This window comes from Phacochoerus africanus, chromosome 15 (assembly GCF_016906955.1).
Source record: "Phacochoerus africanus isolate WHEZ1 chromosome 15, ROS_Pafr_v1, whole genome shotgun sequence".
Lineage (NCBI taxonomy): Eukaryota > Metazoa > Chordata > Mammalia > Artiodactyla > Suidae > Phacochoerus > Phacochoerus africanus.
The window spans coordinates 57201130-57217426 of record NC_062558.1 but is presented as its reverse complement, the minus strand read 5'-3'; the positions used below and the strand labels follow the sequence as shown (position 1 = coordinate 57217426).

The 16297-nt window shown below is 47.4% G+C and overlaps 1 long non-coding RNA gene across 1 annotated transcript in view; it reads left to right on the top strand.

The window, feature by feature from the left end:
* The window catches only part of LOC125116777 (uncharacterized), a 44281-nt gene extending 31264 nt beyond the window's left edge, over positions 1-13017 (top strand). The window contains exons 5-6 of the long non-coding RNA XR_007132421.1: positions 3243-3353; positions 11615-13017. This is a non-coding gene — a long non-coding RNA (uncharacterized LOC125116777). The remainder of the gene's footprint in view (positions 1-3242; positions 3354-11614) is intronic.
* Positions 13018-16297: the final 3280 nt, after the last annotated feature.

Sequence of the window (16297 nt, the reverse complement as noted above, 5' to 3'; positions counted from 1 at the left end):
TGGGGGAAGGGCTGGCGAGGGGTCAGGTGGCAGAGCATCCTTTAAAGGGCCGCAACCCTTCATTTTCAGAGGCTGAGGGAGGGCTTGCAGGATGGATGAGAAGCTGGGCAAGGTGGTGGTGCCATCAAGCAATAAACATACCACTGCTCCCAGGACCGTGTGTGTGTGTGTGTGTGTGTGTGTGTGTGTGTGTGTGTGTGTGTGAGGGGCGTGAGAGAGAGAGAAAGAGATCTCAGATTATCAAGGCAAGGAGTTCCCACTGTGGCACAGTGGGTTAAAGGATCCAACATTGCTGAAGCTGTAGCGTAAGTTGCAGCTGCAGCTCAGATTCAGTCCCTGGCCTGGGAACTTCCATATGCCGAAATGTGACCATAAAAACAACAAAAAAGATTATCCAAGCAAGTCTTTACAAAGCGCTGAGTACCAGTCACTCTTCATCTCTTGAGAGCTGGGCTGTGCCTTTAAAGGTTATTTGTATTGACCTGGCACACTTTGCCAGCGTGAATTTAGTAGGAATAAGATGAGGAGAAGAACTCAACTTACAGTTGAAAAATAATAATTACTCAGTGAAAAGAAAGGATATTAAAAGAAAGAAAGCGTTTCCTCTCTTTTAAGTTGCTATCTTGTTTATATGTCTTTTTTTAAATTATAGTTTATTTACTGGAATTCTCCTGTGGCACAGAGGGCTAGGGAACTGTATTTGTCACTGTGGTGGCTTGGGTCACTGCTGTAGCACAGGTTCGATTCCTGGCCTGTGAACATCCACATGCTGTAGGCACAGCCAAAAAATATAGTCAATTTACAATGTTGTGTTAGTTTCAGTATATGGCAAAGGAATTCAGTTACACATTCTTTTTCATTTTCTCTTCCATTATGGTTGATAACAGGATATTGAATCTAGTTCCCTGTGCTATACAATAAGACCTTGTTTATTTATTTTATATGTAGTAAAAGAACTCCAAACTCCAAATCTAGCTCTCTCCCCCATCACACACACCTTTCCCTTTGTAACCATAAGTTTGTCTTCTATGTCTGTGAGTTTGTTTCTGTTTTGTAGATAGGTTAATTTGTGTCATATTTTTATTTTTTTAAGTTTCATTGAAGTATAGTTAATTTACAAGACTGTGATCATTTCTGCTGTACCGCAAAGTAACCCAGTCATGCATATACACATATCCATTCTCTCTCGGATTCTTTTCCCACATAGGCTGTCACAGAATACTTGGTCCATTGGCTCTACTGGGTAGAGTTCTCTTTGCTGTACAGCAGGTCCCTGTTGGCCAGTCATTCCATACATCTCCGTGTGCAGATGCCAGTCCCAAACCCCCAGTCCATCCCTCCCCCCGACCTGTCCCCTTTGGTAACCATAAGTTTTTCAAAGTCTATGAGTCTGTTCTGCAAATAAGTTCATTTGTGTCTTTTTTTTTTTTTTTGGCTTTGCTTTTTAGGGCTGTACCTGTAGCATATTGAAGTTCCCAGGATAGGGGTCAAAGTGGAGCTGCAGCTGCCAGCCTACACCACAGCTCATGGCAATGCCAGATTCTTAACCCACTGAGCAAGGCCAGGGATCAAACCCACACCCTCATGGATTCTAGTCGGGTTCTTAATCCATTGAGCCACCGTGGGAACTCCCATCCATATCTTTTAGGTACAAATTTTAGATTCCACATATAAGTGATATCATATAGTCTCTCTGTCTTTCTTTTTCTGATTTACTTCACTTAGTACGATAATCTCTAGGTCCCTCCATGTTGCTGCAAATAGCATTATTTCACTCTTTTATGATTGAGTGATATTCCATTTTATATATATGTACCACATCTTCTTTATCCATTCCTTTATTGATGGACATTCAGGTTGCTTCCATGTCTTGGCTATTGTACATAGGGCTGCAGTGAACATTGAGGTGCGTGTATCTTTTCAAATTTTAGTTTTCTTTGGATAGGTGCCCAGGAAAGGAATTGCTGGATCATACAGCATTAAGTTACTATCTTGTTTAGAGTTTAGAGTCAGGCTGAGCTGGATGGACCTAAGGTGTCAGTTTGGCCCATTGGCTCTTTTAGCTTCCCTCCATGTCTCTTTATTAGTCTTGTTAGGGCACACACTACACTTCCCATAAACATTCAGCTAAAGTGAGTCTGTGAGCTTTCGCCAGCTAAGCAAAGAGCAGGGTGTTGTTTGGCTTCATCCCGTGGCTTTGGCTAGATATTTGACACAGATCTGCTAGGAAGTTTCCTCTTTGTAGCCACCTGGGCTCAGCTTTTCCCTTCCTGCCCACTCACAACATTTAAAATGCACCCTCTTCATTGTTTGCACCTGATTATACTCCATTTCGCACCTTAATAGTGCTTACAGCTTCCCGTCTCATAGTGTGTAGTCATTGATGTTCATTCTTATCTTATCTCCTTTACACATTAAACCCAAGTTCCTGGAGAACAAGGTCCATAACTGATTCATCTTTATGTTCCTATCACAGCAACTGGATTAGACACTGAATGCATATTTGTTCTTGGAGGAGTAAATGGTCCACTGTCTCATGTGTTCGTGCTTTTCTGGACTCGGCTTTCTCACTTACAGGATGAGGCAGCTGAATTAGATTCTGTAAGGTCCTCCCCACTCAAACTTTCAAGTATTTAATGGGTCTTGGTCCCTTCCTGACCATGCACATTAGAGAATCATTCCTAGGAGTGAACCACTGTTTTAGCCCTGAGCTAAGACATAGTAGATTTAGAATTTAAAACCTATTGAGAGAGACAGAAATAACCCATATGAAAATAGCCCAAAAGATGAGAATTTCTTATGTTGAAGTCTGAATTGTGTGCCAAACCCTGGAGATGAGAAAACAAACAGATAATCAACGCCGGGGTCCAGATGTGGGCAGTGTCACTTTAGAAGTTCTCTGCTGTCACTCAATACACCAATATGGCAGATGGCACTTTCAGTTGTGTTGGTCCTTATCTGATCATCCTTTAGAAAAGGAATCAGAAGTGGAATCAGTGACCTAATTCAACAGAGAGCAGAAACAGGGCTGGGACTGTTGTGTTTGGATGAAGGGTTGCCAAAGGGCTGGTCTGAAGAGGGTCTGGATACACAGTTGGGTGTCAGTAGGCCATGAAGAGCCTGAGTTGTGAGAGAACCCTGGGCCCTCAAGGGAGGGAGCATGTACAGAGTCAGATGAGGGGGAGAAAAGGGAAGAGGATGCCTCCGAGGGCTGGCATCATTCATTCCACTCTTGTGTCTAGGGCTGACTGGCTCCTCTACGGAGAAGGCATCAACAAAGCTGGAACAGAACAGAGAATTCACCTTAGGATGTGGAGCCTAGAAGTGGGCGGGTGACCCGCTGGACACAACATGTGAGTACTTCCTGTGTGGCTGGTCAGTGGAATGGATGTACAGGGGGTGGGGCATAGGGTTCCACCTCCCAAAAGTGGACCTGAGTGAACCCCCAGGAAATGACAGTGTGGTGTCATTGCTGACCCCGTGCCTTCTGGATCCTGGAGCATTGAGAGTAAATCTGCTTTCCTGTCAGTGTGACAGCATTATATCCGACCCAGCCCCCTTCGGCACCTTGGCGAGAGACTGAACTGTTGGCACCTTCATGAAAGTGCCCTGTGAGGGTATGTGTGAGAGCAGGGGGCTTCTGGTTTCCAAGAAGACCTTCTCTGGGGCTTTAGCTCTTCATGAACAGGAGGCACTCATTTCAGTGTCTCCCAGTCTTGGAGCATGTGTGCAAAGGGCATGAGGCTGTTCTCAGGTTGTACAGAGCTTAAACATGGTGCTCGTTAGGCCTGGTCATGTGAAAGAGGCCTGGGGGCCAGCTCTTCTCACCATGAGACCTCCTCAAAGGCTGAGCTGAGCCTGTGACCCTGACCCCCCAGCATGCCATCTCTGTTTGGGGGAGAACTTCTGTCTCTTCTGTCTTATGTGGGTTTTTTGTTTGGTTGTTTGTTTTGCTTTTTAGGACCGCATGTGCAGCATAGGGATGTTTCCAGGCTAGGGGTTGAATCGGAACTGCAGCTGCCAGACTATACCACAGCCACAGCAATGCCCAATCCAGGCTACATCTGACCTACACAGCTCATGGCGATGCTGGATCCTTAACCCACTGAGGAAGGCCAGGGATCAAACCTGCATCCTCATGGATACTAGTCAGGCTCGTTACCCCTGAGCCACAATGGGAACTTCCTGTTTGTCTGTTTTAATCACCCATTTGGAGTGTCCTCCTGATTCCTGGCCACCTTTGCTTTGCTGGCAAGGATTCACCGGAAACAATGCAGAAGGAGGTAACAAACTCCACGAGACCAGGACTTCCTACCAGAGCTGGGCTGTGGGTTGGTGGAAGGCATGGAGGCCCTGTACTGGCTCCGTGGGCTGCCCTGTCTTTGAAGAAGGGGCATCAGAGGTGAGGAACTCCAGAGGCGAGGCAGGAGCTGTCCTGGGCCCAGTCTGTCCCCTCAGCTCTGCTCAGGGTGGTTACAGCTGCCTTCAGTCACTTGCAACATCCAGGAAGTGCCCCGGACCCTTGGCCCAGGGCTTGCTTTGGGTTTACTCCAGAGGCTTAGTTAAAAGGGCTCAAGCACCGAGGGCCTCCTCTGCAGTTCATTCCAAAAATGAGTCACGTTCTCTTCAAATATTTGGTAAATATCTGGACTTGGGGCCCAGCCACAATATGTATGTACTTGGAAGTCACAAAGATTCCTAATGCAGGGTCTCAGGTCCAAGGGATTTGTGGTGCAGTTGGGGAAACACGCTCCTTATGGCATCAGTGACTATGTAACTAATGCTTCACACATTTGGTACACGTTCTGCTGTGACACAGGCGGTCCTGTCCTCGCTGTGCCCACAGTCTCATAAGGGGGGGTGGGATGAATTGAGGTACACAAAGGAGGAAATAGATGAGGACTAGGGGTGCCAAGTGCTGCACTGAAACCACGGGGGGAGCCTCCCATAGACAGAGAGGCATGAAGGAGGCTGAGACCTGGACGCCAGGAGTGAGAACAGAACACCAGAAAAGGAGAAGGGAGCCTGTGCAAAGGACCTGGGGCGAGAGGGAAGACTTGGAACCAGCAGCAGGCAATGGTGCTAGACAGAAGAGGGGGGATACAGAGGGGGCAGGGTTGGGGGGGTGCAGGACCATGGCCACGGGTTATGTGGCTTTATGCAGACTCATTGGGAAGGGAGATGATGACGCCTGAATGTGGTTTCTGATGGCTCCGGTCCTGCATGGAGAGGGGACTAAAGGTAACCTGCAGAAGCAGCCGCACAGATGGGATGTGTGTCAGGGAAGTTCACAAGCCAGAGGACGGTTCCTCTCAGTGTCAAGGACAGTGAGGAGTCTACTCCATGCGAGGAAATACAATAAACAAAGCCAGGAAGACTGCAGCACACAAAGTCAGGCGGAGGAGGCGTGGTCAGGAGGGGAGAGCCTGGAGGGGAGAGCCTGGATGGGGACATGGAGTTGGGGGGAGTGGGGGTTGGCTGCCTGCACCCGAGGGGCCAGCTGAGGACTGGGTCCTGGTCCTGTGGGCAGTGGGGATCACAGAGGCCCCGTCCAGCTGCTCCTTTCTGGCCTCTGAGTTGTGCCCGGGGCTTCCTGCGCTGAGATGGGTGTTATGGGTCCAAGGGCAAAGGGCTACTGGGTAGGGTCACCCTGAGGGTGAGAGAGACTGAACAAAAGGGGTGGAAGTTAGTGTCCCAGCTCCCTGCACTGGATCAGGATGAGAAGGGCTCCAGCCTCAGGCTGAAGGCCCAAGGCGGGCTTCTCTCCATGCCCCACCTCCCCCATAACTGCGCCTCTCGACCAGAGGCAGGTCAGGGTCAAGGAGAGTCTCTGCTTGTTATCTTCACCAGGCCCAGCACTGGTTGTTCCCCAGTCAGCCTCAGCCTCAGCCTGAGCCTCATTGGGGTGTTTGCACTCGATGACTGTGTGAAGGGGGACAGGCAGCTGCAGGAAGGCTCCCGGGGTGTAGGGAGGTGCAGGGACCTGTAGGGGTACCCCAGAGCAGGCCCTGTGGAGGGGCCCATGGAGGGCAGAGGCCAAAGCCATGGCTCTTCCACAAGGCATGAGCCTTGTTTGGGGTTCAAGTGACGAGTGTGGGCTGGAAAGAGGAGCAGCCTCCTGAACCTGTGCAGGACCCAGGAGATTTCCAGGCCAGGGACTGACCAGGGAGGAGGGCACAAAGCGTTCTTGAGGGGGCATGAAGCCTTCATGGGGGAGCACAAGGCGTTCATAGAGGGCGCCCAGAGTGTTCACCAGGGGCTCTGGTGTTGGGCACTGCCCTCAGGTGGTTTTGCCACCAAGCAGCAAGGCCAAGAGGGCTACAAGAGGACTCACGGGCACGTGTTCAAAACCCCCACCAGGCCTCCCAAGGCCAGGGGGTGGGGGGCGAGGGGGCCTACTTGATGTAATGCCAGGGCCCTGCAGCCAGGGGCAGGGAGGCTGCAGTTACTCCTCTAACGGTGGGGCAGTCTGAGCGAAATATGCCCTCCCAGGGAGCAGGGACCATTCACCTTGTACCTGTGGCTGCCTCACCTCCAGAGTGCCCAGGACGGCTCTCGGCCCAAGCATCACAGCTGCCAGAGCTCCTGGGCATGCACTCATAGTTGTCAGACGTCAGGCTCTGCTTTTATTTTTCACTCCACCATGTCTCCCACACTCCAGTTTTCTGTTATGGTCATTTGTGGCACAGGGGCTTGCACAGAAAAGGCAAATAATAATCTCTGAGTGACTGATAAATTGAATTGTAGAAATGCTTTGGCAAGGAACAGTTGAAGCCTAAATTTGATTTTGTTTTGCTTTATTATTTTATTTTATTCAGAGGCTTTTATTTATTTATTTATTTTGGCCATGTATGTGGCATGCAGAAGTTCCTGGGCCAGGGATCAAACCTGAGCCATAGCAGTGACCCAAGCCTCATCAGTGACAACGCCTCATCCTTAACCCACTGAGCCACCAGGAAACTCCCAGAAGCTTTTATTTTAACAGTAACTTTGTGCTGCATTTGGTTCTTGGTCACAGCATGGTCTTGGCTCAGCAGTGGGGTGAGAGCCCCTTGACAATGTACAAGATGCTCTTGTTTACCTGGAAACCCAGTGACCACACAGCTGTCTTGGGAGCAGGTCCTTGGGGCCAGGTTGTAGCACAGCTGGTATCCTGGGCTGAGCACACCCTGGGCTTCATAGATTTTTCTCCTTGCATTTCTGAGGCTGAGTTAAAGACTGACACTAATGAATCATGGTCATGGTGAAAAACTAGAATAAGAATGAAGTTGAGATAATCCATTTTTCAGAGTCCGTGTCAAAGTTTTATCTCTTTGGCTGGGTTTGATTTAATCGATAGTTAATACTTCGGTTAATTACTGATGGATGATTTATAAGTGGATGTAGGAAATGTAGTATGAGAGAAATGGGAGTTGAAGGAATAAGTATGGAAGGTCAAAGACCGTGAAGTTACTAACAAGGCTTAAAGCTGGTCCCCTGTGCTCCCAGTTCTGGTAGCAGCTCTCCATAGATGGAAGGAGAGCCTGGGAGTCCTCCTGGACCCTGCTCTTCCTCTCTCCTCCCTCCACCCAGCTTTTCATCAATTTAGACTGCTTTCGCCATGTATTCCCCTGGTCTCGCTCCTCCTCTTGGTAAGACTGAGGAAAGAACAGTGCCTACCTCACTGGGTGGAGGTGAGGATGAAATGCCTCGATAACGTGACCAGGGCCCTCCGTAAGTATTAGTGCATAATGTTAGTAAAAGCCTGGAACACACCTCTGGACCATGAAAGACCGAACACTCCTAGCCCCAGAAAAGGTAGACTGTGAACCACCCAGGCTTCCAAATTAGCCATGGAGTTCCAGTGGGAAAATGGCCTGTGCTGTTTGTTTGGGTTTGGTGGGTGGGTTGGGGGTAGGGGACGAGGTGGGGGCAGACAGACTGGGAAGAGGGCCAGGGAGTTGCAACTCTGCAGGTAACAGAGATATATGACTTAGAGCATTCAGGACCCAGTGTGGGCGAGGGATCTGTGAATTCCGAGGGAGACCGGATCCTCAGAACCTCGGTCTTGGGGTTCTGTGGGGAGCTTTGCAGAGAGGTTAGAAGATGACCATGAGGGACAGACGTTTCTGGGAACCTCCAGGAGATGGGTCCAGGCTGGACCACACGACCTGGAGTTCTTTACAAGTTCTAAACCAGACAAGTGACTGAGAAAGACAGTCTCAGAATTCCTGTTGTGGCTCAGAGGAAAACGAATCTGACTAGTGTCGTGAGGACACAGGTTTGATCACTGGCCTCGCTCAGCAGGTTAAAGATCTGTCATTGCTGTGAGCTGTCATGTAGGTTGCAGACACACCTCAGATCCAGTGTTGCTGTAGCTATGGTATAGGCCGGCAGCCACAGGTCCAATTCGAACTCTAGCCTGGGAACCTCCATATGCTGCAGGTGCGGCCCTAAAAAAGACAAAAGACAAAAAGGAAAAAAAAAAGAAAGAAAGACATTCTCATCTACTTTTGTTAGAAGGCGCTCAAATGGTCATGAGTCGCTTTAGAAAAATAAAGGTAAAACATCCCTTACCCTTCAGTGCTGAGAAGTATATTACTTGTATGTTTCTGCTGTGATCACAAATAAAATTCACTTTAAAAAAAATCACAAAATTTGCAGTAATTTTTTAGTCTAGATGCATTTTCCCAATCAGTGTCACTAAAAGTACTACTTTGACTATGGGAGGGTCTGAGAGGATGTTTTTCCTTGCTCAGTTTGGGTCCTCACTGTGGAACCCGCTGAGAAGGACTGGCTTCTGGGTAAAGTCTAATTAATGTGGTGCAGGATTCCTCAGTGGGAATCCTGCTGATCTTCCAGCCTCATCTCCCAGCATCCCATACACCCTCAGGAAGGTCAGGTGCATGTGTTCATTCATTCATTCAGTCCACTAATATTTGTTATGTACCGGATGGTGTCCAGCTCAGGTCAAGGCTCTTGGGAAAGAGCAGAGAGGACCCAGAAAGCCAGCTCTCCAGGCGCTGCCATCCTAGTCCCCTGACAAATGGTGCTGCTTCACCCCCACACACCGTCCTTTCCGCTGGCAGGTTCCTTCTGCCAGACCCCCACTCGTAATACAAGCTGTTCTGGCTTCCACCTTGGCAGGGAACTTTTCACTTCTCTCTGGGATGGCAGAGTCCCTGCACCTACCTGATCATGCTCCCTGAATGTGGCTCAGAGCCTGCCCTGCCGGTATGGAACCAGCCTTTATCTCTGAATCCCTCATGAACATGCCAAGGTGCCATGCAGGCTGCACTGATGTATTGCTGGAGGAGCCCAAGCATGGAAGCTGTGCAGAGTAGGGCTCCTTAATGTTGTGAAAACTTGCTCAAACCTTGGTAGGGGCCTATTCCTGGGATTATGGCCACCAATCAGGAGCTCTCAGTGATTCTCAACCCAGACTGCACGTTAAAATCATCTGATGAGCTTCTTAAGAGGCCGCATTGCCAGCGAATCTGACTTAATTGGCCAGGAAAGGTGTGCCCAGGCATGGGTATTATTTCCAGGCTCCCTAGGAAATTCCTCTCTGCAGTCAGTGTTGAGAACAACCTAGATAGAGGCACAGAAAATTTGCTTCTTTTTTTTTTTTTTTTTTTTAGGGCTGCACTGCAGCTTATGGAAGTTCCCCGGCTAGAGGTCGAATCACAGCTGTAGCTACCAGTCTACACCGTAGCTTCAGCAATGCCAGATCCGAGCCTCGTCTGTGACCTACACCATAGCTCATGGCAACAACAGATCCTTAACCCACTGAGCAAGGTCAGGGGTCCAGCCTACATCCTCGTGGATACTAGTCGGGTTCATAACCCGCTGGCCCATAATGGGAATTCCATGGCACAGAAGATTTGGCTGCTCAGAAGGTAGCTGCCACTTTCATGTGCATATGGAGGTTGTGAAATTAGCTACCAGCTCAACACAGACTCTATACATGCCTGGCTGGTGTTGCCATCACTCACTGCCAGTTAGCAGATACCCAGGCATGGGTAGAGGCCACAAGGGTTTGGGGGTGGAGAGACCAGTCCTTTCCAAGGGGACAGGGATTGGTGGTTGGCAGCAGGGCATGAGCAAATCCACATTGGCCTTCTTGCTGGGAGTTGTGCCAACACCTGCCAGCTTGGTTCATACTTCTAGAACCTTACAAGATGTGTTCATAGACCGTTGCCCCATCTCAGAGTAGAGCACCCCCCAGGACCCCCTCAATGAAGAGTGTGATGCATGTAGGGGGGGTGACAGCCCCCCCAGCTGTTCTGCTTCTCCCCAGCCCGCCCCCTCCCATAGTGGTAAGGTGGTGACACTCACTCCTTCCCAGAGCATGAGTCGGGTCCTCTGAAGGAAAGGAATACAAAGAAGAAAGGTGTGTGTTTTCAACACATCAGGGCCCCAACCAGCATCATCTTCTCTTGGAAAGGGGATACATAGTGGAATCATCCATCATGGCTTAATTTCTACTGGTGTCTTCAGGGTGCAGACCAGGAAATTAGATTGTGAGCCTTCTGAGCCAATCAGAAACCTACATCAGGCTCTGTAGCCACAGGCAGAGCAGAGCAGCATCTTAAAAGAAGCAAATAACAGGACACTTCCCAAGACCACAGTCTGAGAGCTTGTGCCCTGTAGTATAGCCTCTACCCTGTGGTATAGCCTCTACGCTTCCAGTGAACAACCACAAGGGAGTTTCCAATCTATTTATTTTTCCCTCAGATTTTTTCCTACTTCCCCCCCAAAATCTTTGAAAATCCACTAAGCATTAGATATTTTAGGATTTTTGCTCTTTTATTATCTAACCTACATGCTTCCTGCACACTTTAAGTCTGTTTTAATTTTGTGTACTATTTAGTGGTAAAGAACGGTAGGTAACCCCAACAGAATGCTTTATACTTACAGACCAATTATTCAGTCAGCCCTTAATTATTCAGACAAAGCAATGACATCAGTTTGCGTGTGTTCCCTGGGATATTACAGCAACAACAGCCCTGTTTCAGAACATTCGAAGGATAGAAAACTGATGGTTTAAAATCGCAGTCAATTGCCTAGCTTTTCACCCGAAATAAAATTCAGGTACTGGAATTCCCACTGTGGTGCAGTGGGTTAAGAATCCAATTGCAGTGGCTGGGGTTGCTACGGAGGTGCAGGTTCAATCCCCAGCCTGGCACAGTGGGCTAAAGGGCCCAGCATTGCCACAGCTGGGACTCAGATTCAGTACCGGGTCCAGAACTTCCATATGCCATGGGCGTGGCCATTTAAAAAAATGCAGGTACCATTTAGTTCACAAAGATAATTTTACTTCAAGATTTATAGCAGTGCCACTCATCTGAAGTAATCTTCCTCACCATCCCCCAGCCCTATGTCTTTCTTCTCAGCCCTTAAACCTACAAGGCTGCCTTTGAAAATGATGAATCAAGAATACAGTATAATGGAAATAGCTGCTGTATTAGAAAAATGCACTGGGGAATCTTTGAAAGCCAGGGAGAATGTATTGAATACTTCTTTGATAAAACCCAAAAAGGGCAGGTTCTACCTCAGCGTAAGGCTGAGGTGGTATCTTCCCAGGCCTCCACTGGGTTCTTTGTCCCGTCTCAACCCTCATCATTAATCACAGCAGGTGCAGCACTCCTGGATAGTGAAGCCATGTGGAGCCACTGCCCAGGATCAGGAAAGGCCCAGCACATGCTGCTGACCTCTTCATTGTATGCACGCCAGGACTCAGCAGGATGGCCTGAGACAACCCTACGGTAGGACACAAAACTCAGGCTTTGTTGGTGACCTGCTGGTTCTTCACTTCCTCTGCTTCCCTTGAGGACTGTCTTTGTCTTGCTTCAGCCTGGCCACTTCCAGGTCGCATGTGTGTAAAAGGGAGACCCTCATGCTTGCTCCCCCTCGGTGACAGGAGTGAAACAGAAAACGCAGATGGAGTTCTAAGAATTCTCAGGTAGGGGACGTGGGCAGATTCACAGCTTTGGCCACTGTCGGGGCTGAGAAACATGGCAAGATCATGGGGAGGAACCATGCCTAGGGTGAGTTTGTAGGTGGGCCCTTAAAGATTTGGATGTAGGGCTCAGTAGGTGTGAATAAATACACTGAAGGCACTGGGAGGAGATGATTTTCTGGGTTCTTCATCTCTGGCCTCCAATTCAGCATGAAGCAAGGATAAAGGAGATTCCAGCCTAATAATTGGGAGGATTTCTTAAAGCACATTCCACAGAAGACTGCATTTTTCTTGTCAAGCTACTCCAAAATCAACAGCAAGGGAGCTTGTGATGAATTCAGCTGAATTTGGTTTCTCACTCCAGTGAACCAAGTAACAGCAAAGAGGATCCAGAGAAACAGGGTCCCGGGGTTCTGGACACTCCTCTTCTCTTTGGCCATGTGCCCCCGATTGTTAAGGAGAGAAGAGTAAAAGATGGTAACTCTTAAAATGGAGACCGAAGGGGACTGTGCCTTTGAGGGGCCCATAGCCTAGGTGAGAAGAAGGATCAGGAACCAAAGTTGAAAAACAATGTAAGACGCATTTAGGAGGTGCAGTCTTTGGAGCAAGAGCAGTTATAATGAAGCAGTTACAGGTAAGGGAGAAGCCAGATTTCAGTGAGTTAAAAAGGAGGGGAATGAGTGGAAACAGCAAGAAAGGTGTGTGTATGAGAGGCAGTGTCGAGAAAGCTGTGTGGACTATGGGGCGCTCCTGTCTGCAGGGTGGACTGCTTCAATCATACCGTGGACTTTAGGGCACCTTCAGTGTAACAATCTGTTCAGCCACGGGGATATCAAAATAAATAAGACAAAGTCCACATGCCCAAAGAGCATTCCATCTGTGGTTCCAGAGAAACATATGAGCAGACACATCAAAATGCAAAGTCATACATTCTGGACAGAGGCGGATGGAGCACAGGATTAGGAGGGAAAAAACACAAACCTATTCTCAAGGAGCTTATGGCCATTTTTTTTCTCATCTTTTTAGGGCCCATGCCCATGGCATATGGAGGTTCCTAGGCTAGGGTTCGAATCGGAGTTACAGCTGCTGGCCTACACCACAGCCACAGCAACGCCAGATCCAAGTTGTGTCTGCAACCTACACCACAGCTCATGGCAATGTCAGATTCTTAACCCACTGAGTGAAGCCAGGGATTGAACCTGTGTCCTCATGGATGCTAGTCAGATTACACTGAGCCACTACGGGAACTCCCTTACAGCCATTTAGTGTGTCCACAGTTATAATGTGTCCACAGTTATAGTTAGTATAACCCTAACCTTAACCCTAACCCTAACCCCCAACACAGGGGACAACGCTTTAGGAGAGGAGCATTGTACTTTGGGTACCTAGAAAAAAAAATCAAATACCTTTTAAGTGAAGCTTGAGAAAGGTCTGCCTGAGAAGGTGGCATTTGATTCAAACCTTGAACAATGGGAATGAAGGCTAGTGGGATAGCAGAGAGGGTCACTTCAGGCAGAGGATGTGATGTTTTAGGAGAAGGTTTAGGAGAAACTTTTGGTCACACTGTCTTTACTTGCAGGAGTAGGAATCAAGGATGAATCTAGAACACAGAGTCAGGCTTCTTGGAAAATTTCCTAGAATTGAGCCTTTTATGTCTTCTTGGGTCACCAAGATCCAGGCTCCTTAAATGCTCTTAGACCAAAGGCTGGCTCCACACCCAGGAGACTTCATTAACATTTCATCCTCCCATGGCTCTGTGATGAAGGCAGTAGAACAATCCTGCCCTTTGTTGTGAGGGGCATTTGTGTGTGTGTCTTTTCCACGAATCTCCCCTAGTGCATCCTTGGGCAAAATGTCCTGTTGGCCTCAAGGACAGTAAACATGTCAGCCTACACTGATGAGAGGTAATTAAGCAACCCTATGATATACTCATGTTGCAGGGTCCTGCTTGGAGTTCCATCACAAAGACCCTATTGTCTCTCTTTTAGAAAGACCTCACGTCTCGATTTAAGGGTTTTTTGAAACTATTGGATTGTATTGAAAATTTTGTAGAAAGACAGGGCCTCGGTAAAAAAAAAAAAAAAAAAAAACAGAGGAATGTGAACTTTAAATATAGGTGAATGAGGGAGTTCCCATTGTGGCTCAGTGGAAATGAATCCAACTAGTATCCATGAGGATGCAGGTTCGATCCCTGGCTTCGCTCAGTGGGTTGGCGAGCTATGAGCTTCAGTGTAGGTGGAAGATGTGGCTCAGATCCCCTGTTGCTGTGGCTGTGGGGTAGACTGGCAGCTGCAGCTCTGATTTGACCCCTAGTCTGGGAATGTCCGTATGCTGCAGGTGCAGCCCTAAAAAGCAAAAAAAAAAAAAAAAAAAGAGTTGGGTGATTTTTTAAAATCCAAACTTTGAATGAAGGCAAAGGAGCTTAATTTAAACAAATGAATGATTAGAGTTGCCTACCAATATATAAACATCATGATTTAAAATGTAATCATCATTCTTCCCCATTCAGCCATTATCCTGGTCTGATTTCTAGCCCTGTTCTTTCTACACAAGAGCTAAGGATTTGGCCTGTTTTAACAGCCACTTTTTTTTTTTTTTTTTTGGCAAACAGCAGGACAGAACACACTGCAATCAAATCAGCCTCTAAGTTGGCCCCAAACATCAAATGGGCCTGGGCATGATGGCGTATTTTCAGGCACATATAAACTTGGCCTGTATTCCTCAGGGCGTGAGTCTGGCACCTCTCTGGATCAGTAAATAGGCTTTTTGAAAAGCCCAAACAAACCATAAGGAAATCCTGCATTCTGAAACAAAAGGTATAAAAGCTAAGTAAAGACACACACTGCCATTGTCTGCTTTGCCAGGATGTGAGCTGTTGCCTTGGGAGAAAGATAACATGAAAGAGGCCATAATTGCAGGGCCAAGACTGCAGGCCCCACAAAAACAGGACGAAACATAGCAAAAGCGGGGGGGGGGGGGGGGGGGGGGGGGAAGCTCCATGTGCTCTCAGCTGAGCCAGGAGAGAAAAAAAAAAAATCAAAAGAGCAACTCCTTTTTTAGCGTGTTCAAGAAATGGAGACAGAGGGCGAGGAAAATGAGGAAGATCACCAGGATTAAGTTAGTTTTCAGGAAAAACACGAGGGCGGGAGAAAGAAAGAAAGAAAGAAAGAAAGAGAAAAAAAAAAAAAAAAAAACACCAGGCAGAACAGCTAAAGGAAGTAAGGGGAAGAGGACATGTTTTTTTAAACACATTTGCTTTTTTTTTCTTTTCTTTTTTTGTTCAAGGGGAGGAGTGTGGAAAAAGAAAAAATAGGGCCATTTCATGAATGAGGAGAGGGTTGAAAGCTAGACAGACGGTTCCATATTAGCTGAGCTTCTAGATGGCTCTTTAAAAAGTATCTTAAACCAGGAACATGAAGATAAGGACTAAGGACAATTGGGAAATAATGAAGATGTTGTCAATAAACTATTGATAAGGAGGGGTTAAAGGAGTATTTAGAGAAATTGAAGATATGCAAATGAGAGGCTGAAATAACACATGCATCCGAGGGTATTTAGTGGAACAGGCTCAAGAATTTGCGACACTATGAGGCAATTACTATTATTTTTTTAGTTGAAGTGTAGTTGATTTACAATGTTGTGTTAGTTTCTGGAGTGCAGCAAAGTGATTCCTACATATATATATATTTTTTTAACACATATCTTTTATATTTATCTAGGTATATCTTTCTATATATATCTTTTTCAGATGATTTTCCACTATAGGTTATTATAAGATATAATGCCCTATGCTATATTGTAAATCTTTGTTGGTTATCTATTTTATATATAGTGGTGTGTATCTGTTAATCCTAAACTAATGTAACCCTTCCCCCATCCTTTCCCCTTTAGTAACTGTGAGATTGTTTTCTAGAGGCAATTATTTTTAATGCCATCCTGTGCAAAGGGGGTACTAAACACAGGTGTCTTAACACGACATTGCATCTCACATTGCTGTGATGCATGATAAATGCATTTGCTGTTCTCAGAGTCACACATATTAGTCTGGGTCTTATCCTTACCTCCTCTCTCAGTAACAATATGAGAGGCTTAACTAAAGCAAAAGGAGTTTAAAAATGTTGTTTGGGGAGTTCCCGTCGTGGCGCAGTGGTTAACGAATCCGACTAGGAACCATGAGGTTGCGGGTTCGGTCCCTGGCCTTGCTCAGTGGGTTAAGGATCTGTCATTGCCGTGAGCTGTGGTGTAGGTTGCAGACGCGGCTCGGATCCCGCGTTGCTGTGGCTCTGGCGTAGGCCGGTGGCTACAGCTCCGATTCAACCCCTAGCCTGGGAACCTCCATATGCCGCGGGAGCGGCC